Raw genomic sequence first — 27,855 nt, 5'->3', positions numbered from 1 at the left:
AGTGTTGGCAATGGCTACCGTGCCCCCCCCCCCCCCAACCCGCTCCTCACCGCAAAGCCTTTAATCTCTTAATCTTAAGAATAAAGCAAGTGTAAACAGCCCAGAGATCATGTGACCATCTTTGCAAAAAGGTAAAAAGACACGCTTATTTCTGTGCAAAGGCAGACACAATGATGATCCTTTCCCGAAGGCTAAAAATAATCTAATCTGTCATGAAGGACAACAACAGTCTCACACCTGAATAGCAACCAATATTTCCGCCATTCAAAAGTTTGGAAGAGATTTGCCGTACTGGGGCAAGTAAAACTAAAGTAATGGCCCAGATTCGCAACTCATATTGAGATTGCAGCAGAGTGCTGACCGTGTACTGTATAAAGTGGAGAAATATTTGAGTAAAAATCAGTCAAATTTGACCCAAAAAAATATCAAAAAGATAATAGTGATACCAGAGCCAACCTCAGGCCACACATAAACGAACAACCAATCACACTTACAATCACATCTAGGGACAATTTAGATCGATTGGAAAATGATTCGATAGATCTCTGATTTCAAACTGGTTGAAATATAATCCTTCATGGCTTTTGGCCCTCTATCGCAAACCAAGGCCAGCGCAACAATTACTGGTTGTGTTCAAGGTCCCGTTGATAAACAGAACACTCTCCATGCCATGTTGTGAATTGGCAATGCAGCATTTAAGAAAATCCAATTGAAATGACAAATCTGCAAATTTCTTAATTTTTTAGGACAGGCAGCATCAAAAGATAGGAAAAAAAAAATTTGCTGCCAATGTTGGCTTACATGAGAAGCTCAAAAAGCTTGAGTTCCCGCTCTGATTCCGTCACATTAGATGGCTTGTGTGTGTGTTTGTGCCCCAGGGATCAGAGCGACCCAGTCTGTGTTTAGGGTACTTTGTCAGATGACTCAGTGTGTGTGATTTATGAGCTCTGGAAAGGTTGCATTTCCAGCACGCGTAGACGTCCGCATGGTAAATGGAGAAATTCTGAATTTATTAACATACAATGAATGATGATTAATGTTTCATATAGATCATGCTCTCCTTTAGATGACTTAGTGTGAGGGTGATATGTGCTGCAATAAAAAGATATGTATGTACTCAAAAGCACATCGGATGTGTCCATGACTCCTGCAGACTCATTGACAGAGTGCTTTTGTTATTACAGTATTTTATTTTTTTTACGGTGGTGTCTGAACAACCTAAATGAACATTTTTTTTATATATATATATATATATATATATATATATATATATATATATATATACAGCAAGATATGCTCATTGCTTCCTGCATACATTATCTTCCACATAAAATGGGCTCTTCTATTTACGGCATCTTACGTAGTCATTGAGGATAAGTATAAATTAAATCACCCCAAAAAAAAAAAAGCGCTACCACTGAATGCAATTTAGAACGGCATCAGAATAAATTTAGGGATCCATTCATCAAAATCCACACCGTTATTAACTTTTGAATTCCACGACATCTCGCGTCTCCCTCGTCAGCATTTTCAATATCTTCTCAAATGCATTATTGCCAGTGTGGAGCGGCTGTGTTCAACCTTGGCCAATTACAGCAGGGAACCGGAAAGCTAAGCACTTGCTAAGAAGTTGTTTTTTTTTGTTGTCTTTTAAATTCACCTATAGTTGCCTGTGTGTCAGTCAGAGACCACAATGGTCGGTGGGAAAATACTCAGAATCCCAGACATCATTCTTGTCATAACGGCAATAAAGATTCAATATGCAGCCACATGTTTCTGACGGGTTTTAGAACAACCTTGATGTGGGTGAAAGTGAGTCTACCCACGTTAGCATCTTGAAATGGTAAATTAAGGCTGACTCCTACTTATACAATGACCTTATCAATTCATCCTGGGAATAAGGTGGAATATTGCTCTGTGCTTGGGGTGGTTCGTTGCACTGATTGTTGTGTAGCTAAAAAGAAATCAAATGTGCACATGCATATCTTCAAGTGTTTCTCTGCTTACGGACCTGGATCTGCGAATGTGTGTGTATTTGTGTGTGTGCGTGCATGTGAATGTGAGCGTAGGCGCATTGGACTGGAGGTTAAGTTGAGTGGTAGGTGGCCGCAGTTCATAGAAGCTGACTGGTGATGACGGATGAAGAGAATCAGAAACACATTGGGCCGGGAATGGGGTGTGAGCCGCAGGGTCGCCCTGGCACGAAACACAAGTGCCTCGCACATCATTGCCCTCATCCCGCTAATGTGCACAACACTTAGAGCCACCGACGGCCACAAGTTGAGAACACATAGCAGCAACATACACAGCACACTATTTTATAATAAATCTATCCATCTCGATGGCTGTCTATCTGTCTATCCACATATAAGTGCTGTTAAGCGATTAAATTACAAATAAATTGATCACCAAAAATTCTGTCAATAATTGCGATTAGTCACATTTTTCAACGACTATTTTTTGTGAAGCTTTTAATAAATATAATATCTTGTAATAGAATTTTTATTCATTTGATCCTTGATGTAAACTGAGTCATTTTACAGGCATTTTCCTTAGAAACAACTCTCAGAACATTTAGTTCCACCATACTCCAGCAGTGTTGGTTTGCAAGACCCAGTGGTAACCTGAGCAGGGTCTTTAGTTCTGAGATGATGTGCTAAAGATTTACACAACATATGCAAATTATTTTTTCATTAAATAAATCCGAGTTCAAAATATTTAACTGTTTTAAAAAAAAAAATCTAATTAATCTTGAGTTAATGCATTAATTTTGACAGCCAGAGAGAGGAGGAGAGAGAGAGAGACACAGTGAGAGAAAAAGAGGGAGAGAGATACAGACTGTTAGAAAATATGAAGATGGCCATGTAGACAGAGACTTTGAATACCGATAGACTTTAAATGGAAAAGAGAGCACATTGAATATAAATTAAAAAAAATAAACACTCCACTGTTTTGAAACCACCTGTGTATTTTGAATTTAGAAAAAAAAAAGGATCATGTCAAACAGAATTGCAATGAAATGGGTAAAGCATATTATTCATTCTGTAGAACTGCCATAAAAATCTCCACACTTAAAAACCGTTACAGATGCCTCCCCCTCGTGCAGGATGAGAGGTTTTTAGGAATGGTGGGAGAGGGGGAGCAGTAGGCCGAGAAGAGGGGGGAAAAAAAAAGAAAAAGAAAGGCGATGCGATGCAGAAGAGTGGAAGAGAGGGGTAAGCCAAGCATAAAATAACTTCAATCTAACATCCTCTCTGCGGGGCGGTTGGAGGCAAATAGCAATCCCGTCGTTGTGGCGTACTCAAGGGGGTTTCCCCCCACCTCTCACTGACCCATAGAGAAGAGGATGATAGGTGAGCAGGGATGAGACAAACCCACTTCAATTAAGGCGCAGCATCGTCTCGTCAGCACACCAGATGAGGTGTCAAAGAGTTCAGGCATGGATAGATCACATGAAAAAAAAAATGGTCCTGGGTCAGCACAATTAGGACTTTTCTTTCGGTCTACCTGCTGTTTTCAACTCATCCTTCACTTATCTTTAACTGGTCAGCAGATATTTTAGAATATTTTTTTGGGGGGGGTGTTCAGCAGGTTCAATGGGTTTGGAATCAATCCACTTGCGGTACATCTTGCAGAACTCTGAAATTCTTGAAGAAATAAAATGATTGTCTGCATTTAAACAAATAAGTAGCGAACAATTTTTTTTCCCATATGTTTTAACATTGAGTATATTAGAGCTTGCGATGTAAGGCGAAACTTTTTGTGCCGATACTGAGTATCGATACTTTCGATACCATGTTGCCCAGCAGTGCCAGCTCCTTTACATAGCAATCATACGTTCATCTGCCAGGCCGATAGAGGGTAGCATTGCACTACGCCACCGCAGCAGAGAGACAGCTCCAAAAAGAAACAAACAAGACTACAGCCTCAATGGAGGAAGACAAAGCATGTATATCAGCTTTTATTTTTGAACCAGAACCTCTCTGTCCCTAAACGATGCTAGTCGTCTAAGAATAGATAACGTTTAAGGGGAAACTACAATGCTGCTGCTACTTATGTTTACACCGGTACAGTGGACGAGTTTACATGTTCTCCCCGTGCTTGCGTGGGTTTTCTCCGGGTACTCCGGTTTCCTCCCACGTTCCAAAAATATGCATCAGAGGTTAATTGAACACTCTAAATTGCCCATAGGTGTGATTATCAGCGCGGATGGTTGTTCAGCTCTGTGTGCCCTGTGATTGGCTGGCAAGCAGTTCAGGGTGTACCCTGCCTACTGCCCAAAGATAGCTGGGATAGGTTCCAGCACGCTCTCGCAAAACTTCATGAGGAAAAGCGGATCAGATAATGGATGGCTGGATACTTTAGAATAATTAAGCAATACGCATCAGATCGCCACCCAAGTATCGGGATCTGTATCAGATTTTGACAAAGGTGCATCATCCCAGCCCAAGCTAGAACATCTCATATGGGGTGATAAATAAAACAATGTCCGAGTGTCCTTAACCTTCAACTACCAAATTGCAAATATAAATCCCTCGAAGCAGACACTAAAAACATTTCCTCCAGGAATCTTGGTCTACCCTTTGCTCCAATGGAATGGATGATGTATATGAGAAAAAGTACAAATCGATGTTTATGCCAAATTTGTAAAAGGTTAAATTAGAGTGTGATAAAGGTTAATATGCTAGTCAGGGCTACCACTGTGGTAAAGAAATCAAACTCATCTCGCGTTCCAATTTGTGAAACGCACGAAGGCTGTGTCTGAAACGGAGAAAGGCAATGTCTATTAAGTGAAAAACATCAGCGGGGGTTATTAGGTGCCTGCAATGGAGAGGGCGGGACCAACTGAGAGACCCGAGATCTGGCCTAAGGATTTTACTTTCTGTGATTAGACTGGCATTACCATAATTTGGGCTTTGTCACCAAACAGGCCAATCGCAAAGAAGAGTGCCATCCTTTCCCCATTTCTCCATCAAGCAGGCAGGAAAACGTTCCAAGGTATTGCAGACACTTTTTCCCCTCATTTAACCCCGCAAGCCCCCCTCCTACAATCCCCACCACCCTTCCTGTGAAGCGCCGCTTTGGAGATACAAGCTGGATTTGGCTCACATCCTTGCCTTTTCCCCAACACTCTCCATAGCTGCCTGGCGTTCGAGCGCCAACTCTCCCAGCCCAGCTGCACTGATTAGCTCAGACAGATTATTAGCCAGACGTGGCATACTTCTTATTTCAGCCATTTTTTTTTTCTTCCCATTTCAATTACTGAGCACAATTCTCAAGCAATATACGTGACAAGTGTCCTCACAAGGATAAAGGGGGGAGCAGCAGTGTTAATAATGCAAATTTGTTAGCAGTGCTTTGTGGCTTCATCATCAAAACGGGGATTCATAACACTATGAAAAGACTTCTCATTTTTCATTCGTCTAGCAGCTGTCCTGCTGCCAATATTTCACCTCTTTAATCGCGGCAAGTGGGCATCCTGCACTGAAACTTGTGCACTGCCTTATCTTTACCCCACACACAAAAATCCAACAACTGAAGCGTCCTCCTCTCCCTGCGCCAGAAATATACTTGCATCGCTCTTCCTCACACCACATTCTCCATTCCACACCCTCACTCTCTCCGTCCTCTCTCGAGCTTTGCATTTGAAATTGAACAGACACGGAGCCAATTTATCATGTGCTGACACATGTCATGTCCAAGGCCTAACCACAGGGACTTACAGTAGGCATTTCATTTATCCCCTTTGTTGTCAGCAAGGACCAAGACAATAGCAGGAGTTATTAAAAAAAAAATAGAAAGAAAACGCGGTAGCGGTGGAGTATGTGCGAATGATCCACTAAACATCAGTGAGGTTCGCAAACCTCTTACATGTGCCCTTTGGTGAGGTTACAGACCTTTGGAAAGTTGAAACCAACAGATTTTCCTGGCCGATAATCAGATTAGCTGTAAAACCAGGGGTTCACACTCACAATATGAGATCGGAAAATTGTTCTGGGGCTCACGCTGTATTATCAGTGTGCAAAACCCACAAATTGAAAGACTGAGAGGAAGTTGGAAAAAAAATGTGTTTGCGTATAAATCTGATACTGATAAATATTATTTTGTTTCTATGGTAAAGTGTCATCAGCATATAGAGCTAATTAACAGTCAGACGCAAACCTGGGCTTAAAACCGTCTCCAACGGCACTAACTCCAACATACAAGCCAATTTGCTACATTTAAAAAAAAAATAAAAAAAAACATACCATGCCAGTGCAAGTGGGCACTAGTTAGCCCCAAGAACACCATGAGCAGCCTATGAGTCTGTTCTAAAATTATCTCACCAGTGACAGGATTTATTTTTACTTAACATGTAATTTATTTTCTTTATAAACCAAATATTTTATATCTTGTTCAAAAAATAAATATAATGACTTCAGGGTAAAAAAAATATTTATTTTTTTTTGGTGCCCAATGAATATCATTTAAAACCTCCTCTGTGTATGATTTGGAGCAGTCGAGCAAAAAAAAAAAATGTGGATAAAAGCCAGGCATGACAATCAGTAGGACTTGTGTGGCCGGCAGTATGACCAATTCCTGAGAGCGGAAACAACCATTCCCCTCCCATCCACTGTCATATAGATGCTTTCATAAGACACAATAAAAGAGTTAGCGACTTATTTAAAGCTAATCATTCCTGAGACTTGAACGGGGACAAACTGCAGGTGTGTATCATATAAAACCTTTTAATTGCTTTACCACTGTATTATCGCTCATCTCTTTTAACTAGCTCTTTAAAATAACGCGTCTTTATTGTCATACGGCAGCAGAGATGACCCTCGCCTGATAATACTGTCACTTCAAAGAATGTATATATATTCTCCTTGCGCAGACTAGGTGGGAAAGATAAAGAGAACGGGTACAGAGGCTAATGATGTGCGTGTGTGTATGTGTGTGTGTGTGTAGTCAAGTTGTGAAACCCGGGGTTATTAATTGGCACCTCTCACTTCCGTAGGCTTACATTTACTCCACTTTGACATGACACTATTTGGCGTGAATGTTGAATAGGCTACCCCGAGGGAATTTAAATTCCAGCCGATGCCTTTGACTTAAAGTGGCAGACAGCGCGCGCAGTGGTCAAAGAAACTTAAAAGCCAAAGCAAGCTCCTCTTTCTCATCTCACGCAAAAAGGGAGCATCCAGATAACTCCATCGTGCAGCTTGAGCAATTGGCGCGACACTAGAACAGCAGACTATCAAACTTGAGCGCCTTGGAGACCGTTCATTACCCAGTGGCAAGTGACCTTTTACAAAGTAGCTTTAGAAGCCATTTTGGCTCTTCCAGTAATTAACAAGTGGTTATGCATAGGAGACAATTAATGGAAGGTCAAGCGAATGCGAAGTTCAGAGCTCGTCAGCTCGTCTGCTTTTGAGAACGGAGCTTCACAACTGGGAATAAGTCATCGCTGTGGTCTACAGTGAGAGGTGGCTTCCACATTCGGTTCTTCTGTAGGCCCTTGACTAAAAAGAGAGCGTAATGTGGCTAAATATCAGATATGAATCTGAAAGCTGCTTGGAGAAGAAAGGATCATGAAAGAAACTAAGATCAGTGAGTAAGTGCAACACAGAGGTTTGCTCCTATTGGATGTGGAGGAAAACAAGTCCCCACTTACATATCCTGACTTGTGCCCCGACATTGTTGAATTATTCCACTCTCAAAGAAATGCGTTTACCCTATTTTTACCTTCAAAAGCCCGGAGGCCGATGTTGACTGCTATTAAATTTCCCCGAGGACACACTCCTTCAGTCACATGCTCCTATCAAATGAGCCAACAAAGCATATCAGGGTGTCGTGTTTGTAAAACACAGCATCACCTTTGTTCACCCTTCATCAACCCTCCGCCCCCACGCTATTACCGCAGGACTATTCCCTATTCCCTGCTTAACCCCTCGTCTCCAGGACCGGTGTCACGCAGAGCGCCACTCTGCCGCTCTCCGCATTCCACAGTCGCTCACCTCGGCTGACATCGAACGCTCGCTTGTCACCCCAGACGCGCACGCATGCATACAAAGGCACTCGAGTGCACAGGCGCAAACACCAAGAGTGAAAGGGGGCCGCATGCAAACACACGCGACAATTTAACAGGAAATGTGCCTGTGGAGGGTTTGAATTCTCCAGAACTTTGCCCTTCGTTATAGAGCCTGCTCTCATGAGAAGCTAGTTGTCATAAAACATGGAATGGGCTTTCATTAACGGGGAAGGGATCCTTTTTAACTATTAATAAATGATGAAAACTTAAGATATAACACCAAGGCTGTAGTCAAATCCACTTTTATTGAGTCCAAGTCCATGAGATCGAGATCTATCTCTCCATCGATCTAAGAGAGATCAATATAGATATATATAAATAACTCTTCCGATGGCTGACATGACTGAAATTAAAATATTGCGTACTTTGGCACTTGCGGTCAGCTTAACAGGAGATGGCTATTTTGAGGATCTGGAAAACTTCATTAATTCATACACTGCCATTGACGAGTATAGAAGCCAAAAAGTACATTCATTTTACCTGGGCTGGCAGTGAATGAGTTAACAGTATATTTTTAATGATGATTTTCAGGAATAAAAACATAGTTGAGCTTGTCAAGTCGCTAAAAATATTTTGCGAATCCAACCCTCACTCTAACAAAAAAAAAACATGTTGAGTCGTGACTCGAGTATTAAAGACCTGCTAATGAAAATCTAACCCAAACAGATTTTAAATAAAGTTCAGTTTAGAATGCAATACTACATAAAACAGCACCAACATTTCAAGAAGAAATGTTTAAAGGGGGAAATCAACAAAAAAATGTTCTTTACAACAATTCATTATGTTCTCTGAGGCTTCACTAGTTTAAACACAGTATTCAACGTCTCTTGACCCAGCTCAGAAAAAAGGTGAGTCGTGATTGGCTGTTATCTGAGCACAGAGCATCTGTGATGTAATTTTCAGTCGAGAGCAAGTGACAAAATGGCAGCTCCCTGGGTTGGATGAAAACAGGTGGATGTTTCTGCTTAATTCATATTCCACAAACACAATATTAATCACAATATCATATTTGAACTCTTGGGCCGCAAAGAACATATTATTGTAAAGAAAATTTGGGGGTTGACTTCCCCTTTAAGGTCTTCAAAGTTTAGTCCCATAAAATGTCAGCATATTGCCCAAAACCTCAGCGTACTGTGGTTTACTTTGTCTTTGTCCTTTTAGAGAAGTCTTACCAAAAAAAAGGACTGGCCTGAACTTTAAAAGTTCCAATGGAAAAAAACTGTGGCATTCAAGAAAATAGTAACTTCACTTTATGTATGATTTTCGACTCTTCAGAGTCGCCTAGATGTAGCAAAATAGTAACCTGTCATTTCCACCCCCCAAAAAAAAAAAAATTATGCATGCTCTTCAGAGCACACCTGTGCGCGGACACACACTGAACCTCTGGCTTATTTTTTAATCAATTAATTTTTGCGAAACATGTGGCATCAAGAATGCTTGTGCATTGTTTCCAACAGCATGTTTTGGATTGCTTTAAGTTCGAGTTGATGTCACTTCATTTTTAATTAGGCTTTGGAGGTGATAGAAAATGGGCAAAATGTTCAAAAAAGGTTGTGCCAAGTCCCGCTTTGCCTCATTCTCCGCCTTCCAAAACATATGACCCATATAGTGGAGTACCTTGTGAAAGCAAGTGGAGCATTCCAAGCCATTTGAAGCTGGGGCTGCTGTGTGATTTGTGTGCTCGTGCCAACACCTGCCGGGTAAGTCCAATCACAATAATAATTTAAAATGGGATAAAAAAATTGTTTTTGAACAAAGTCAACACAAAACAAGCGAGTGTTTAGTCTTTAATTAAACGAGCATACATAAAGTACTCGTTCAATAACCGGTTTTCAATTTGCATGGTGAGTAACACTGCCCCCTGCTGGTGAAAAGATGTGACAATCAAGCAACATTGTGTCTTCCTTTTCAGTTACTGAGCAAATGGGAGCTAAATTGTGACTTGTAGTAATAATAATAATAATAAAATTATGTTGCGCTTTTCTCAAAGACATTTTACAATGGATACATTCATGCGCTCATAATGCGTGGCTTCTCTGACATTCCTGTCTCTCCTCTGTCCTTTACTACCCAAGCAAAGTTTGTTGTTACTTGTGCGTGTTTATTTGTTTAAACAAAGTTGTATATTTAGTTGCCTATAAGTCTTGTTGTAAGTCAGATTGGAAAAGTAAAGTAAGTTGCTGTTAGAAGTTTATGATTATTCTCATTCTCTGAATCCTCACATGCAAATGTTAAAGGAATAAAAAATAAACCTCTTATTTCATTAATTTGTACCCTAGGATACAAAAATAATATGCGCTGCTAATAAAGGTTACTCCCTTAATATACTCCTCACCCCATCTGCATACACTGCACAAAACCTTTTTGTTTTGTCAGCACGATGAAGCAATGTGTTAGCTTAATTATTTATTTGTAATTCTCTTTACATTGTGTTTGTTATTAGTGACTAGTTTCACTGTCAACATCAACCGTGAATGTCAATAAACATCATTAAGCAAGTTCAGGATAAGCGTCAGGATCGGTGCATCCGTATCTTTCAGCAAATATTTTTAATCAGTCTTTGCGTATTTCTCACACAATTGTTCAGCAGCAACAGAAGCGGATCTCACCAACGACTGGGACAAAAGGCGGCCGTAAGGTTATGGCATGTCGATGATTGGCTTGCTAAAGGGAGCTGCCACATCCCACCGAGAGGCTGTCACAGCCAGATGATAGGGACAGGGCACTCCGGGCTCTCCGTGCGGTAATAGAATAGGTAAGAACTACTGCAGTGTGGGTGAAAAAGTGTGCTTTTGCATTTGCATGAACATCAAGGTTGCAAGTCAGTCAAATTCAGAACGGAAATGCTTACAATTCCAATAATGCTGAATAATTAAAAAATTTATTAAATCCAAAAACAAACACTTCATGAAGGTTCATTTTCTTTAACCTAAATTTCTTTTGAAAGAGGATTAATTTCAATTTATATTGTTCCTTGGCTTGTGCGTATATATCTGGTGGCTTGCCTTGTTTATAGATGAGATGGGCTGAGCACCTTGTTGCACGTGCGAGAACTTAGCTTAGCCCAAAACATCAGTAACTACTGCGACCAAATCTCACACAAATAGTGACACACCAAGAAAACTCACACCGTCACACGAGTGGTCCTGCCACTCCTGGAACTTTACTGACAAACCTGTGGTGAGTTTTTTAGGGTGAAAGGTGATACATGGAGTCCAAATCAATCGATAAATTTCTGCCTTTCTATGTCTGTCTTATTTGATATTAGATTCAAATAATAAATTAAACTAAAGTGTTGTTTATTTTTCTCTCCACCAACCGTACACTCACGGTAAAGAGAGAATAAAAGTATCCTGCTGGGTGAAAAAAATTAAAAGTTTGCTCTATTTGCCTTGTTTTTACCATTCACCACATAGTATATAGTATATATAATTGTGCATGTAAAAACTGAATGGAAAAAAAATATTCCAATTTAGTGACTTTTTAAGGTTCTGTCGACACCATGTTGGTTTATTGGGGTATCCGTGTAATTTCACCAAATATACGTTTTCCAGAAACACTTTATTATTAATGTTAAAGGACTCCAAAGATGAAGCTCCTGAAAATATTTTACTGCACGTGTGCAACTTATGTGGTCTGATTATTCAGTCAAGGGACAAAAAGAGGCCAATTTCGGTGGCTTTCCCTGTCCTCACACTGTCAACCAATCAGCATCCAGAGGGCGTGTGTGAAGGAAGCACAGGGTGTGGCTTATGACAGCCCATGACCAGAGCCCCTGAGGGAACTTCACACACAGATGTGCACCAAAATGCATATTGCCATTTCTTTTCAATGCAGAAAATTAAAATTAAACTTTCATAAAGTTATTGAAGAACAACAACAGTCAATGAGGCAAAACATAGAAAAGTCAAGTCTGCGTGGGTGTGCTTGCGTGCGTGCGTGTGTGTGTGTGTGTGCGGGGGTGGGGGTGTGCGCGTGCGTGCGCGTGTGTGCGTGTGCGTGTGTCAGTCTGGGAGTGTCTGAGTGTGTCGTCACAATGTTTCAACTGGGGCACAGGTGACAACACACTGATCAGGCCCACTGTGCTACAATTGTTTAAGGCGTTATGAATATGTGCATACTCGGACGACAAGGCGATTTATGGATTTTCCTTCACAGCTCGGGGCTTTTTCCCATTAATTTGGAATAAAGAAAAATCAAACTCCACAAGTCATTTTGCAGCCAAAAAGAATACATTTACAAAAGTAAATGACATTGAAAATAAGTGTAATACACACGCAAAAAATTATGTTCTGTAAAATCTTTTGTTTTTGCTTTAGCACTTAATTAAATGTTGACACCATTTTTAATTCACATTCTAAAAGTAAAGTGAATCCTCAAACTATATAAAGAACTAAAAATCACTCAATTACTCTGAATTGAACACACTACAATTTAACCAGTATATATATATAAATATATATATATATATATATATAATAGAAAAAAGATAACAGGTGATTGTTTTTATTCACATTTCTTTGTGTAATTTGACCCCAACTTTTACACTCGTCGCGTCTTCTGAAAAAGAAAATTATTCCCTTGCACCACTGTCAAGTTCAATTTATTCAGAACGCCAGCATGAGTTTGATTTTTCTAAAAGGCCTGTCAAAATTAATTAAAATATTTGCCGGCCTACTTTGTAATTCCTTTTTACTCGACAACGTGTTTTGTGCTGCCAAGAGCTCAAGCCTGTGAGTCCTTTCTTTCGGTCACTCCCAGTTGGGAAAGGCAATATAATATGCCGTACAACTTTGTGTGGAACACCGCTGCCACCTAGTGGACGTTATGTGACAAGCACTGGATTAGTAACTATTCCAAATTCATAGAGATGCAAAATGAAAAGTGGGTGTAAATGAGGATTGATAGATACGACTATTTTTATGATTTAGCCTAAATTGGACACTTTTATTGACTTAATTGACTCATTCAAAAGAAATACTAAGTCAAGAATAGCTCTGCTGTACAGTTGCTCACCAACACTAACTATGACAAATTTAAATTGCGTACTGTTACTAGGTAGGTTCAAGTATCCTTGTTCACTTCAAAGTCGTTGGGTAGGTGCAAAAAAATGTCATGAAAAGGTTCATCCGGCACTGTCTTTTTTTTTTTAAGTAACCCAGATGCCTGCACACATCTTAAAACATTTTCTCCATGGTTTTGGTTCACAATTAATGGAAAGCGAATGTGTGGTCACGCAGATATGGCAAATGTTTGATGATGATAATTGCCACCATTTGCGACCTCTTTTCCATGCCGCATAGACTCATAGATTTCTTTTCCTTCTGCCTATATGTGAGACTTTATCATGAACTTAGAGCCTCGTCGCTCCGCTCTCTCATGTTGAGATGAAGTTATTCTCGTCTGGCAGTCCTCCCTTCTCCCCTTCAATCCTCTTGATCACAAAAGAAGCCGTCAAGCTTAAGATATGAAAGCGGCCCACAACAAGCCCAAGCCGCCCGCCAATAAGCATGCCATGTTTCGTATGCAAATGGCCAAAAAGAGAAGCGCTTACAAGTGGAGTTTGAAAAAGTGAGGAGACTGCGTCAATGCGGCTAATTTCTATGGGTCATCTGTGGAGGGAATAGGCCTGTCAATCATTTTTACATGCAAGAGAATTTTGCCAAAACCAGATATTTGGCCGTTACTATGGAAACTAATCCCTCACTGCACACTCTCCATTTTCATATTGTGTGTGTTGTTGACACTGTCTGGCAGTTCTTGAAAGTCTGGTGGAATGCCCCCTAAAATGGAACAATTTGGTGTTCAACCAAGAAGGTTCTGGACAACATCTTCTTCAAACCTTATACAAACCCTCCTTAAACCCTCACCATAATGACTGAGCTTTGGTCTCCACTCTTCTTAGTATCTGAAGCACATTTTGCTTTTTTGAGTTTATTATTCTATACTAATGACCACTTGGAGCATCTCCGAATCGAATAAACTTGACGAGCATGTTTGCGTTTTGTTGGAAAGCTAAAAAAGTGTGCTGTGAACAATAGACTCAAAAATGACCACAAATCAAAAAGGTTCCGGCTGCTCTGAGCCATACAATTCCTTTAACACCATTTACATACTGACAAAACAACTACAAAGAGTCTGTTATTTCAGTGTCAACAATTGTCAATTCCACAATACAAATAAAATCTCATTAGGTGACATCATCTCTGCAACCACTTTCTAATCCCCTCCTGATTTTATTTCTATGCCTTCTAAGAATGAGTCATTTTGTTTTGTTGTTGCTCACACAAAACAAAACAAGTCTTCATTTTTACATCCAATGATTAGATGAAAAGGAATTGACCTGGAAAGACCTGTTTTTTTTAATTAAATATAAAAAATAAAAAAATGTGCAACATAAACCATACGTGTTAAATGTGACACACATTCAACTACTTGTACCACAAACAGACATTTAACAAGGATTAATGTCCTTATAACGTCATTAATTAATTAATTAATTAATTAATTGCACCAAGCAATTTTTGGGGGGTCCCAGAATGATTTTTTTTTTTAATATATTTAAAATTGACCCCCACTATTTGCTGGGAAGAGCGACCAGTCCGGCCCGCAGATAACGATAAACTGATGTGCATTGAAATGCAAAGGCAGAGATTATTCATTCTACATTTTTTTAATTGATCAAGCAATTAATCGGCAATCTGTAGGGGTTTTTTTTTCCTGCAAAGAATTTGTATCAGTATTTGCCTAAAGAAAAAAGAAATCAAATAATGCGGACCCTAATTGTATCAGTTGCAGTCTCTAACAAGTCCATAAACTTTTGATTTGGTCTCCAAAAAAAAAAAAATAAAAAATCTGATCAACAATTTTAAAATATTTGTCAATGCATCCCTGTATGCTTAAATGTTATACAGACTTGGTGTTGGATTTTTCTTCAAAATGTTGACAACAAACTGACTGAAAAATAACATAAAAAGACATTTGCATGACGGAAAAGCCAAGTGTCTCGACATCCAAGCGGAATATGCTCATTTGTCTGCTTAAAATGCTGCGCATAGATGCCATACCTTCTCCCTGCAAATCAAATATTCATGTACTACCTTGTTGTCTCTAGTCCTGAGGGTAGCGCTGGAATTACATATGCCTCACACGCATCTTCATGAATCATATATCACTGTATATCTACATGCTCGTAGACGCCATTATGGGGTCCTCATGCGCACACACTCACGCATGTGCGCACGCACCACAAGAAAAAGGGATGTAGGAATGCATAAATACATTTGAAAACAAGTTTATTTGGAGCTCCTGGTCAGGGATTAGTGTGATATATGAAACTTGGAGCACTTCAGCGTGGCGACGAGGCCAATGAAGGGAAGACAAATGGGTGGGAAAAGAGGAAGAAGAGTAAGCTGAGAGGTGTGTGTGTGTGTGTGTGTGTGTGTGTCACGTTCTAGGGGCAGTGGCCTTTCAGGGGGGCCAGTATAGGCCCGGCAGCCCCCTTCAATTAAAGTGGAAAATTGATGTGTATCATTAATTATGTCAGTAAGATCATAAATCATCACAAGGCACAATAATTAATAAATTTCAGCCGGTGTGAAGAACATGACAGTGTGGAGATAAATAAGGGGAGCGGAGGCTGGATTTGAGGAGTGGTCCGTCAGTGATTTGGGGGGGGGGGGCACTCACACACTCTATTTACTGGACCATTGGGATGTGACGTGAACGTGACAGCACCCCATCGACACCCCCCAACACCGAGCTCACTTACCAGCCGTCTCCTCATTGTGCTGAACGAGACACTTCCGGGAAGAGAGGCTGGAGTTCTCTGCCCGGGTTGTGTCCAAGGCGTAAGTGTCCGAGTTATGTGGTGAGAAAAAGAACGGGAAAGGTAACAAATCGTTGCTCTACTGGCTCATTTAGAGGCAGAGTTCAAGCTTTGAAGAAAGTTCATTGGTACGTACTTTCGTTACTCATTTTAGCTTGTGTGTTTAATATTAGCGTAATGCAACTGAAACAATTAGCATCTTGACATGAGTCAACTGCAAGTTAGTTTTTTTTTGTTTTTTTTTCAAATTGACCCAAGAAGCCGATTGGTCCAAACCCTCAGTGAGTCTCAAGTCTGCTTGAAGCTTCTTCTCAAGTGGAAGTTTTTTTCTTGTGGCTGAGTTGGTCTTTTTTCCGTGGTTGTGCTTTTAGACCTGCTCCTGAGAAAAGTGCCCTGAGAAGACTTCTGTTACAGTTCCCGTCCAGTATAAATAAAACAGAATTTTTGCGGTATTCAAATTGGACCATGTACAGTGATGAGCACAGCTATCACGTACAGTGAAAAAAAAACACGTGATTAATATTTGATGTATTTAAGATGCACCTTTTAAAGGTTGAATACTTAACACTGTCCAGTGTAACCACTAACACCACTGGCACGCTAAATCCGATTTATGATCTCTAAAAAGTGCAAGAGAAGAGGAATGAAGGTAGAGCTCCCGCTGGGGGATTTCTATTCTATTGCCTTTAGTCTATTTTCGTTAGTATAAGTTGTTGTTGAGCGAGTCCAATGCTGGCGTGGACCTCTGCGGATGCACAATATCGATCGGGAAGATGGCGAGGAGATAGAGGGGAGGGCAACCTATGTGAGAAAAAGTAAACACCGCTCCAGATGACAAAACACTGATCACCCCAGAGACCTTCACCTTCCCTCCTCTGTCCGTGACCTCAAGCCACGGCGATCGTAACGCACTGTCTGTCCGGATGTGCGTGTTTACCATGCATGCAGGAGGAGTTTGCGAAGACTTGAACATTTGTTACGCTTGTGCGAGTGAGACGCAATCTGCAAACAAGGGAGGGGATTTAGGGGAACGCACGCATCTAAGCGAGTGTTTAATATCAAGTGTGCCTGACGGAGTTTAATCAATACGAAGGCCTCTTTTGTTCTCTGCCTGCTGAGGAGATCGGCTATTCACGACAGAAAGGTTAACACTCGGGGTCAAGTGATTTCACACCCACACTAGGCTCCGTCGTGTCACCACAGCGACCACGCCTACAGTCGCCATGACAGCAGCATCCTGATTTATGGGTTGTGAGGGCTTGATGGGGGAGGAAGAGGAGAGTGAGGCAGTGCTACCTTATAATAGTGAGTAGGAAATATGAAGCGAGTTTGATTTTTTTTTTTCTTCTCTTTTCATTTAAGGCAAGTGGCGCAACACAATAGCCAAATAGCAATCTCTATGGCAATAATCGCTCTAAATTGGAATATTAACAGCCCTTGTAGCATGCCCTCCGAAAACGGATGAGACTTTACTGATGATTTTTGTGGTTTATTTTTTTAAGCAACATTTATCCATAACCGTGTAGCCATTCGGACCTAATCACCATAAGAGCTGAAACGCATTTCAAAACACACGTAAACGATTAGCTAGCATATTTCACATTCAATTAATTATTTACAAATACGTACATATGCATCATTTACACACCTTTTCCCTCTTTGAAGGAGGTGCTAGTAAAAGAAGTGTTCGATTTCTGAGGCTCAATATGGAAACTCTTGGTCGTAGTTTATCGTTAATTTACCTTGAGTGTGGACTGTACTAAACAGGAAGTTTGCACTCAAAATAAAAGCACATAGCTTAGACCGGAAGTGGCACTTTTCAATGGAAATTTCATATGACAATAAAATATGATAAATGAAATCACTACTACTAAAAATAATAATAATACGAATAAAAATAATTCAAATGGAAATGACTACTACTTTTCCACAAATATGATTATGGTTAGTTGCAGTCCTGATGGAAGAGACTGTCAATAACACCATTAGTGAAAGATTACAAATCTGTGCATGCTGTTTATGATGCAGATGAACAACTCCGATTCCATTTTTGCACGAGATTTTAAATGAATAATTGAAAAGAGAGGCTGTAAATAACCCAATTGAGGGCTCGCGGTGCTGATGGCTTGGTTAAGAAGGTGCCCGAAGAGAAAGAGGCACAAGAGGAATTAACATGAGGACTTATCTCACACAAGCCATTATTTAAAGGCTCGCTATTCTAAACACAACTCGTCCCCTCCCCTCCCCGCCACAAATGAGGAGGACAATAAATAATCTTTCCAAATGAAATGTATTCCCTGCAAATTCTCCAGGATGCAGCCCATCATTATCAGTAGGAGGGGACAGACAGCAATTAATAACACAGCCACCCATCTCTCCGAGAGCATCCATCTTGTTTTCATTAGGTCTATTGCTGCTTGTGCACGTGTGTGAGGGTGTGTGAAAAGAGGCTGTGGGAGTGTATACATCCGTGTAATGTTTAACTATTCCACTATTCCACACACGCCCTTTCAGTCAAGCCTTTGCTAGTTGAGATGTTATTGTCTGATCCCGACTTTAATTTCTTTTCTAATACCTTATTAACACTCCATCCAGAAGCACCTTTGATGTGCTTCGCCATGTTTGGAGGCATTATTCCCTCCAAAAGAGCAATTGCACGAGGGTCTCTAGGGCTGACAATAGCAATTAGCTTCAATGACGGAGCTATATGAGAGGCTGCTGATTGACAGTTGCCCCCAGAGAAGGGGCCGACTGAGGTGACAGCTGGGCCCTCGACTCGACTCTCCCGAGCTGCCCCAGGCTCTGGCCCCCGTGTCATCCCAAGCGCCAGCCAAAGCCGGCCTCACATGCGTGCCTACAGTCACATGTGGAGTTACGTTCTGTGTTGGGGCCAAAGCCTTCCCCATCGCTCATGCTCACTCATTGTTATATCTTGCGTGTCAGCTAAAGCTTAGCCCATCGCTCCAGCTCATTGCGATACACCCTGCTGACCTTGCCCTTTCACCCCAAATATAGGCTACGACCAGGGGCCCTCATCATATTCGGTGGGTGCATTCACAGAAATTGCCTTGATCAGTGAATAAGAAAAGTAACATGATGTGAATCAATGTTTCATTTTAATTTCAGATGGCCGATTATACAAGGAAGGCGGAAAGTGGTTCTCATGTATGCCTTACAGTTCTTTGGTGGTGGTTGAAATCAAGGTTAAAATAGTTTGGGGAGTTTTCATTACAGTTTGTTTTTATTGGATTTTTTTTGTTTTAAATTGTTTTCAGAACTGGTTTGTTAGTTTTTATTTGTTTTAGTTTTTTCCCCCCCTTTCTAAAATGCTTCATTTTACCTTAATTTTTATTAGTTGTATTATTTTTGGTGGATTTCTTGTGCCCAATATTAAAAAAAAAAAAAAAGGAAAAACATCACGGTAAATATTATATTATCATTTAAACTATTTTAAAAACAGCCATCCCAGATCAAATACAGGCACTTTATAACAGTCCATAGACATTAAATTACAATTACAAGTGCAGAGCATGATACTATCGTACTTCTAAAGTTAGATGCATGAAAACCCCAACTAAATCTAAACTAAAAATAAGATGGTGTCACTTTCCTGCCCTTTTGCACCAAGTTGACAAAAATAAAAAGTGGTTCAGATAGACATGTTCTCAAATTAGAACAAAACTGAATCACCAGACAAAATGAAAATGCTCCCTACAAATACCTGCACAGGAACCAGATCAATCGCAATAAGCAGGCTGAGTCCGGTCTGTGCACGCTCTGTCTTGACTAAATGCACGGTGACATCATCATTTACGCACTTGTAAATGGGAGCGCCCCCCCCCCAAAAAAAAGCTCGTCTGCGGCGAGAAAACTTGTTTTATCATACTGGTAACTTGTTTTTAAAACAAACTGTTGCTTAATTAAAAATGTTAAATCACAATCGCTGCGCTAAATAGACAAATGATGTTTGCATCCACGTCCGTGTGTCACGCGGCCTTTCCGATTACTGCGTTAGCCCACGAAAATAACAAAAAAGTTTCCATGTAAACCCAGCTAATAATTGCTTCATAGCACCCCTTAAGGTCAGCCGATAAATCAGAGTATCATGTTCATCGCTTATTGCGCATAACGCTAATCCACGAAATGTTTTTCCTGACAGAGTCAAGCAATATGCTTCGCTAGCTGCTCCGTGTCAAAGAAACAGCCACGGCAGGCCCGACACATCAGTGAGTGTTTCTTCAGTAAAAGCCTGAGGAAATGAAGCGCCGCCCGTCTATTGATCCCCCTCCACTCCGCTGTGCATCAGGGAGACTTTGTTTTCACTGCCTAACAGAAACACAGCTCCATCAATACTGTACAGCTCTCCTCGGCACAAGCTCCTTTCCCCACACAGGAGTGTCCCAGGGGGCTTGTGATAGACTCTACTAACTGTACACAAACTGTACAGAGAGAGAATACAATATGTTTGTGTGTGTTGTGATGCATTTGTCAAAGTGTGGAGGAAAGAAGGGGGGGGGGGGGCTCTGGGATGGCAACCGCAATTTAAGGAGTATAAAAGACGAATCGGCAACAATGCTTTGTGAATGATGCATTATGTAATCGGCCCCAGGAGTACACGTCTCCTACTCCATCTCCCTCGCTTCCATTTCTCCATTGCCATTTTATCCATTTTTATCTCCCTCGTTCTGTGAAGTGCGCGAGTGTCACTGGCAGCGCTTTAAAGACTCACTTACACATGCGTCAAAGTAAGTGCCAATAAACAAAACACAGCGCTAAACAGCATCAAGGTCACATCAATCAGACACATACGACACTGACTGGCTTCACCTCAGTTTATGAGGGACAAACCGTAATTTGTGTGCGGGCGTGCGTGTGTGTGGAGGGGACTGGGGTGCTTTCTAATGGGGATATATTGCCAAACACATTAGGTTGTCACCTCACAGTTAAGGAACAACATGGCATCCCTGTCTGACTAAACTGTCAGAGCCTCTTAAATGCAACACTAAACATACTATATTGTAAAGGAAAGACTAAACTGTGCTATTTACGTGACTGATGCAGCTATCACCACTTCACGCCATCCAGAAAGAGAGCTTACGTCTTGAGAAGTGCTACGATGAGATGGGCCAACTGCTTCGACGTCATCCTGCACATGTACGCATGTCAACATGTACATCCAGTGCATGAGCACAGGTATTTGTATGAATATTGGTTTTAAAGGGGAAGTCAACCCCCCAAAAATATTTTCAATAATATGTTCTATGTGCCTTCCCTAGTCTAAAACATGGCATTCTGAATAATATTGCATTTGTGGGATATGAGTCAAGCAGCAAAATCCTCCCTTTTTTGGCCATTTTGTCACTTTCTGTCAACAGAAAATGACATCACAGTTGCTGAGGGCGAAAGTAGGGGCCAATCATGGCTCACCCGTTTTCTGAAGCCATTGGTTGTTTCCTGGGCCCTGAGCAACTTGGAAGTGATTTTCAGTCGAGAGCAAATGGCAAAATGGCCGCCACTGGAGATGTACAAAAACACGTCGATTTTACTGCTTAAATCGTATTCCACAAATTATTATTATATTAATAAGAATTCAGTGTTTCGACTCATGGGGCTAAATAGAACATATTCTTGATAAGAATCTTGGGGGTCTGCTTCCCTTTTAAATATAGGACATCCAAGTCAGAATGCAACAAATCTCTCTTCGTCTTCCTCAAGATGGCAGGAACAATAAGAATCAATTCAATTAAGATATTTATAAATTACATTTACGGCAGCCCAAACACCCTTGTTTTTGCCGACCCAATAACGATCTGCACGCGTCAGTCTGATTCAGTACCATTAAATTTGACCTTGACCGTCGTTAGATCCAGACACGGCCTTCATGGCGCAAGAGTGTCAACACTTCATATCGGCAACATTTACTGTGTTAACAGGACTGTAGTGGGATCGCATATTTGATGGACATTCATTGAAAACTCTACAATTTTGACGGGTTGTATTCACCAGACATGGAAACAGCAAAGAGAACGTTGCAGATAAATCAATTTGTGTTTGCATTCTTTGTAAACAATTCAATTGCGTGGAACTTATGATGTTACTTCTCCCTTAGCCAATCAAGGAAATTCTCATACAATGAGCTTACAAGGTTGCAGTCTTAATGCAACATAAAAATACCTCATTCCACAAATTTCCTGCAATAAATAGGTGTCGGGATAAAATCACTTGCCTGTGTGAGCACTCAAGTGAGAGCTCTCAAACTGTGATGCAACAGAAAATGTCTCATTCGCGGCTGCGGCAAAATTGACTATTAATTTGCATGGGGGAAAATCATCCCAAAGGCAAGTGGGCTCATGCGTGAACTTTACCTCAGAAGGATGTTAACTACCTCACCAGTGGCTCCAGTTGCGTCCCACTTCTGGACAACAACACGATTAAATGAGAGCACAGAGGCTATCAATTTAATAAGCGCCGAAGCAGATCATTTGAATAAGGACAGTATTAGTATTCTGGCGGTGCTCAACTAAGAGCAGCTGACCTTTTTAACCACTGAGAAGATCCTTGAGCACATCCAGCGGAATCAGAGAACACCATAATAAGGTCGTCAATGTTTAACAGTGTCAAGAAGAGGGATTTCTTCTTAAGCCTGACACCTCCACCCTGTCTGATAATAATAATTATTATCGTCCATCAATCCAACTAGGCCCCGGCAATTAAAACAAGCATTTTCAATATGCTGAAACAGATTTATAATTAATTGCTCCCAAGTTGGGATGAGCATTTGTCTACATTTCCTTGACTAAGGAGAGCAGAAATTATTGATTAACTGTTATGTCTTTTGTATTGTTTTAACAAGATAGCCTCTCCGTAAATGTCCTTAACATCTGTTTTCATAGAGAATGACATTGAGGACAAAAAAAGTTCAAGTCTCTGTGAAGGTCCAGTTGTGTTGTGGTTTAAGAAAGGTACACACACTCATCATGGGTAAGAGTGTCACGTTAATTAAATCATTCATTCATCTAATTCGATTACACTCGACAAAAATCTTGATGAGTCATTCACTGATTACTATCCACATTCGCACTCGTTGGACTTGAAGCCATGTAAACCTCCGTTCCAAAATCGTACAGTATGTGTTGTAGCCTTGACCAGTGCACATAAACTCGATCCCGACCTCCAGCACCAACAATTTTACTTGCGAGGAGCCTATTCACCAATGTACAATACACAGGAGGTCTTGATGAAAAAGCATGGCAACAAAATCAATTGCAGAAGTAATATTATTAGGGGAAAAAAATGCTACCAAGATACTGAGCAAAACAGAATAAGTCTTTGATCACAAAGTTAAGTTTTTACGAATGTTCTTTGTGACTTAAAACGAAGCAGGCTTACAATAACTCAAATGCTTCAAGGTGATTGCGATGCAACATGTAAGATGTTGATCAATAAAGGGCTGTGAGCTCACCAGGCACAAAAAGTGGCACGGAAAACAAGGTCTGCGACTGGTCATACAACTTAGCACCACTTGGGCTTCATCCAGCCGCACAATAAATAAACGATACGGCATCTCATTCAATTACCGCACAGCACTTAAATGGCAAGGACATGAAAGATCCATAAATAATGGGGAAGTTAGAGGATAGATATATGCTTGCCCTGGGAAATGGCCGGCGCTTTTACAGGGGCGACTTGCAATGTTGATGAATATTTGCCGGTTTGGAATCATAGCTTAATGTCAGCCAGTAATTTGTTACAATTAGCCAGTTGATTTATAGGCGCGCCACGGTTGAGTCTATGGTAACAATTAACGTGGCTTTCTCAAGGCCTTTTTTAAAAATTATTATGATTATTAATGGCGTGTCACATGAGGGGTAAGGCGTCCACCAAGTCGCCACATTTACAAGCCTCTTAATGTGTGGCAGTGTTAGCAGGACAAACGCTAGCTAGCAAAACAAAAGCATGAAAACATTTCATTTGTATGTAGGTTATTTCCTTTCCTCTTTTCCTAGAATAACAAATGACTTAATACTTCATTTCATTTGAGTGTCTAAACAAATGTTAAGTTGTAGAAATATTGACATTTCAAAAGATAGTTTTACATTCATTTTCAGTAGCAGCATTTGGCTTTTAAAACCAACAGTTAAAAAGGAGCCAAACATCTGTTCTGTCTGGCAATAACAGGGTTCAAGTGGAGCAATGTGCCCCTAAACGGCTAATAAATGGCACAAAATGGGCCTGCAATTAAATTTATACACTTGATTGCACTGCTGTCATGTCCACTACAGGCTTATCGAACACCTGGGATCTATTTCCTAATAGAACCTTGGGGAGAGTGGGAAAGAGAGAAAGCCAGGGCAAGAAATGAACAAAGCACCCCCCCCCCCTCATGGTATTTTGGGCTGCCGCTTGAATTGTTTGTAGATGATCCTCAGGAGCTTGAGATTTTAAATCGGGAAGACAAAAGAAGTCTGGCTTTAATAGTCTATGTTTAAAAGCAAATTGGTATTTCATACAGTAACAGACAGTGTTCTTTTGTATTCGCCGATGTACAAATTCAGCCTGTTTATGGATTCACTATGTCTCACTGGGTTACATTTAACGTCAATGCGCAATTATTAACGTTGTTGCCGATCAAACGAAATGACTGAATCCATAAGCGCTGACGCCGGCTGCAAAACCTCTCAGCCCGCTCAACACTCCATCTCATCATGAAAAAAAAAAAGGTGTCAGCACAGCAAATTATAATCATTAGTAAACCTTTACTGAAAGGTGTTTGACAAAACTGTGAAAATTACACTCTTACGCAATCACTCTGAATGCATAAATAAGCAAGCTTTTTAAGAAAAATGCACACCGATGCACATCCAAACTGACTGCGATTTACCACATAAAAAAAAAAATAATAAAGAGGAGACATCCTATATAATTTACGAGGACAATTAGAGAAAATAGTGCAAGATATTTTTTTCAAGAACAATGTTGGCGTGTCTTCATTTTCTTCTTCCTAATTCCACCCTCCCATTTCATGAAGGAGTCACGTTTTAGGGACTCTGGTCTCTCACATCTGCCTCTGAGTATGTGGCAAGAGGCCAACAATAATTTTGCTAACCCTTTCTTAATTGTGAGAGGGTCGCTCACTATGCCCAGCAGAAAGCATTAAGCCGCTGAACTGCGACTGACAAGGGCAGGTTCCCCACCAGCAGAGAGGCACCTTGCAAATAAAACAGATCGATATGCACTGTATATAGATTTTTAAATAGAGAAAATATTCAGAATTTTTCCACCATTTATTTTTCTTGATATTTCTGAGTAAACGTTGCAAATTACCGTTGCAATTATCACAACATTTTTTTCTACTTACCTGGTCCATAAAGACGCTAACAGTATATTAACTTAATTCATTTTAAGTAGAAGCAGACCATTTTTCTTCAATGAGTTTCACAAATGAAACAAAATATTTTTCTTTTAATGTAAAGCTTATTTTAAGAATGCAGAAACAGATCATTTCATTTCCTTCCTCTTTCCTATTGCCTCAAATTATATATATATATATATATATATTTTTTTTTTTTTGGGACAGAGTGACACACCATCATCATTAGAGCCGGAGCAGTTACCTGCGAAAATGGCCATAAATCTTGTTAAAGTAAGCAAAACCGTCTCTTGCGCCGCCCCCCCCCCCCCCCAACAAGAGGCAACCTGTCTGTAAGCACACGCCATCTGCACATAGTTAGCGCCTTTTGCACGCAGATGGCGGCCGAGCGCTCGCGAAGTTGCACCGTCCGCACGTCTAACCTTACAAAGCAAACTAATTAACAGTAAAAACTCAGCACAGAGTGCGGCGCGGTTTGAAGGAATTTGTGATGACTCTAATGAGGAGAGAGAGACGGAGCGGTCATCAATATGGTAGTGCAAGAGGAATAGAGGGGGACCTACAAAGTTTAGCGGACTCTTTAAGAGCCTCAATGAATGCAGACCACTTGGTGCCGAGCCTCTGTCCAAAAACACAAGGCTTTAACAGCAGGACGCTGGGCAAAGGGCACGCATCTTAAAGACGGGAGCAAAGCCTTGGTGGGGTGGGGGGAGCAATATGGCCAGAGGCTCCCTCAGTCTCATAATTAGCCTAAATGAAAGATACAAAGCCCGTCACATTAAAAAAAAAAAAAAACATTAAATCAAAGTTAGATGCGGTAGGTTTTGCTCGAGGCCCACAAAAGACTGCTCGCAACTTTACTTCTGCATTCACCTGTTGTAGTGCAATTAATTAAAGACTTCAAGATTAAACCTTAAAGCTTGTCAAAAATGGAGCTCGCCCCAAAATGTTCATTAAAAAAAAAAAAAAGTGACTTATACATCTTTGTGATTCTCAAATGAGCACCAAAGGTGGTTGTGGGCAATTATTATTATTATATATATTATTAATTAGACCATGTACTGTAAAACACACTTTCAACGGCCCATCTTTCAATCTGAAGAAAATCAGTCGGTGGAAAGGAGGACAATTCCTTAGAAAGTTAATTAGTGAGGAAACAAGCAAATAGGGGGGGGGGGGTGAAAAGTAGGAAACGACCCAGCTGCCAAAAAGTAATAAGGGTTTCATTATTTATTTCATTATTCATTTATGGATGTGTTCAGACAGAATTAATAATAGAAATCCCGGAGAGAAAATGTTTGCTCTGGAACCCTGTTCTGAGCTGGCCAAGTCCAGTGGCACACTTAGTTAACATGCGCAAATGTACGGCCCCCAACAAATAACATATCAAGGGTCTATTTCACGTTTCCCAAACCCCTCTCTTTCTCAATTGTCTCGATTTCCCTACCTTCCAACCTGACTTATTAATTAGCTATTAATAACAAGAGTTATTAATTAGATGTATGTTGGACAAAGTGAAACCGCCGGTTAAGTAGACAACAATACAGAATCAATTATAGATCCCTTTGGAGGGTGAAATTTGTGCCGCATTTCATCTTTTTAGTCCAAGCATTACTCTGCGCAGTATTCCCTGAACTGGCCTGTGTTTGCATTTGCTCGCTGTTTACTGCAACACTTCCAGGCCAACTCACATTTGATTTTCCCTGCTGACATCAACCCAGAACTCACTCCCAATACTCGCTCAGGAGAAAACGAGGCCAGAAAGAGAAAGAGAGTCGTGGCGAATCATTCAAGGCTGTCCAAAGATCTCGATTACAAAAACAGATTTTAAGAGCTGCTTCCAACACAGCGCGGCAAAGGCAACTGGGATGGCTGGTTTTTCTCTTGGCTTATTATTTTTCACTTATCATATGTGCTTCCCTCACCAACTTCCCAACCGCAACCTGCCTACCCAATTCCTGGCTTTGTCATAAAATTGGGAACGGATGGCGAGTAGCTCATTGAAAGTGGGGTAAAAGTAAATTGGTTTCATAAGAATAACCTCGCATCAGCTGAGAATTTTTACATTCTTAATACACAATGCGTTTCTTTTTCCACACACTTATTTGCAGCTTTCAAATGCCGGGAGCATGTGTGACTAATCACACGGGGAGGGAGTCAGTGGCGCTTTCGTCTCCTTATGAGATTCGGGGAGCAAGGGCAGATCAGGGTGGTGCACGGTGAAGGAGTCTTGGGGGACGCTGTGAAAAGCTAACACTTTTTTAGGGTTTGAAAATCCTCACAAGTTTGTCTCATTAGCAGCTAATGGGCAAGACTCCCCACCGCCGCCACCCCATCTTTTGTTCTGCATAACTTTTGTCTCATCGGTAGTGGGTGGGTGAGTGTTGTGCAGAGAGTTGTAGGGAGGGGAAACAAGGTCAGGTGGATTGCATTTTTCAAGTACTTTGCTGAGGGTGTTAAACTCTGATTGTGGCAACAAACACATCTGCACAAGCATTAACCCGAAAAAGCAACCGAGTGCAAAACTGAACTCTCAACCCGTTAGCACCAAGATCAAGGGGAGAGTCAAATAGGAAGCGAGAGGCA

General features: G+C 40.8%; 1 protein-coding gene across 1 annotated transcript in view; it reads right to left on the bottom strand.

Annotated features, from left to right (window-relative positions):
• LOC148343964 (uncharacterized) overlaps positions 1-27,855 on the bottom strand; it is a 289,147-nt gene that overhangs the window by 254,957 nt on the left and 6,335 nt on the right. The window lies entirely within an intron of this gene.

Source organism: Idiotropiscis lumnitzeri, chromosome 1 (genome assembly GCF_059441095.1).
Source record: "Idiotropiscis lumnitzeri isolate Australia: NSW breed Sydney's pygmy pipehorse chromosome 1, RoL_Ilum_1.0, whole genome shotgun sequence".
NCBI lineage: Eukaryota > Metazoa > Chordata > Actinopteri > Syngnathiformes > Syngnathidae > Idiotropiscis > Idiotropiscis lumnitzeri.
The sequence above is the reverse complement of the archived record's forward strand: the minus strand, read 5'-3'. Positions and strand labels throughout refer to the sequence as shown.